Below are 1,818 nucleotides of genomic sequence, written 5' to 3' on the forward strand. Positions count from 1 at the left end.
TAATCAGTCTCCTTTATTTGCCCGGCCACATATGTCACTATTCATCAGACACAAGCCCTTCTGTACTATTTCAATCGATGGTGGTGGAAAAATGTCTAGCGTTCTCATACAGCATCTGTGCTAAACATACGTAGTTTCTTTTCGAATCACGAACGCAGTGTGATAACAGAACGGCTTACCACCATCAAATGAAGTGTTGTCCTCCCGTGACGTTTGTTGACAATATCTATTGCATGTCATTTAGTTTCGTTAGTTCAACTGAATCAGAGCTCTGAAGACTAGAGAGCGGAGAGAGGATACACCTCATTCTGATGCCCGACGTGGGACATGGTGAGCGGCTTTTTCCAGAGTGCATTCGCCACTACACACAGTTCCCAGCACAGGCTTCATAGTGTGAGGAGCCATCAGTTACAAGTCGGGGTCACATTTGGAGTTTGTATGGGGTAACGTAACCAGAGCACAAGTTGTTATCCCCTGCTACTGCCATTTCTTCGAAAGGAAGCTGATGTACTTTTCCAACAGGACAATGCACGTCCACACCCGGCTGCTGCGACACAGTGCACTGACCTGGCCAGATCACTTGCCAATTCAACACTTATGGAATATGGTGAAGTTGGAACTTACTTTTTCTCCAGAGCCTGCAAGAACCATTGTATAATTGCAAGAAGAGGTACAAGATGAAACTTCCTGGCAGTTTAAAACTATGTGCCGGACCGAGACTCGAACTCAGGACCTTTGCCTTTCGCGGGCAAGAGCTCTACCACCTGAGCTACCCAAGCACGACTCACGCCCCGTCCTCACAGCCTTACTTCTGCCAGTATCTCGGCTCCTACCTTCCACACTTTACAGAACCTCTCCTGTGAACCAGCAGAACTAGCACTCCTGAAGGAAAGGATATTGCGGAGACATGGCATAGCCACAGCCTTTCCTTTCTTTCAGGAGTTCTAGGTCTGCAAGGTCCGCAGGAGAGCTTCTGTAAAGTCTGGAAGGTAGGAGACGAGATACTGGCAGAAGTAAGGCTGTGAGGACGGGGCGTGAGGCGTGCTTGGGTAGCTCAGGTGGTAGAGCACTTGCCCTCGAAAGGCAAAGGTCCCGAGTTCGAGTCTCGGTCCGGCAAACAGTTTTAATCTGCCATGAAGTTTCATATCAGCGCACACTCCGCTGCAGAGTGAAAATCTCATTCTAGAGGTACAAGATGTTTAGAACAATCTGTCGCAAGATGTCATTCGGCACCTTTACGATCGTTTGCTTGCGAGAACAGGCGCCTGCTTTGTTGCCAGAGGACGGGGTGTGGTGGGTACGGTTGGTGAGGGGAGGGGGAGGGGGAGGGGGCATTCGGTTACACTGTGACACTGTCTATTGATACAGCTGTCTAGGGGCCGTTTAATGTGACAAGTGAGTTCATTTGGTCTGTTTGGTTACCATATACTCCTGCAATGACGAACCAGCTGTCACATCACTTGCCAATTAAGTGAACTTGTCCTTAAGGGCGTTTATTTCCAGAAGAGTAATTTATTTGACTCTTTTGAAGTAAGCTTGTGATGCAGTGCATAATTAAATGCTGTGAAAATTCATTGTCGGAAATCACCTATCTTTTTACTGAATTGTCGAAGACTTGTAGTAACACTGTTTCGAACAGACGATTTGGTATTCTAAATTAGCTTCAGCAACAGTTGAAATTGAAATATCAGCGGTGGGCGAAGTAAAATAAAAATAAACGCCCTCGTAGAGTAGCGACCGCTCTGCGACACAATGTCTCCTCACTTTTTGTGGAATAAACACGCCCCTCTCGCGGCACTCGCAAAACTGAGAAGCACG

General features: G+C 47.3%; 1 non-coding gene across 1 annotated transcript; it reads left to right on the forward strand.

The window, feature by feature from the left end:
- Positions 1–1,042: 1,042 nt before the first annotated feature.
- On the forward strand, positions 1,043–1,117 carry Trnas-cga (transfer RNA serine (anticodon CGA)). The gene has a single exon. It is a non-coding gene; the product is annotated as a tRNA-Ser (tRNA).
- The last annotated feature ends 701 nt before the right edge of the window (positions 1,118–1,818 follow it).

Source organism: Schistocerca cancellata, chromosome 3 (assembly GCF_023864275.1).
Source record: "Schistocerca cancellata isolate TAMUIC-IGC-003103 chromosome 3, iqSchCanc2.1, whole genome shotgun sequence".
In the NCBI taxonomy this organism is placed as follows: Eukaryota; Metazoa; Arthropoda; class Insecta; order Orthoptera; family Acrididae; genus Schistocerca; species Schistocerca cancellata.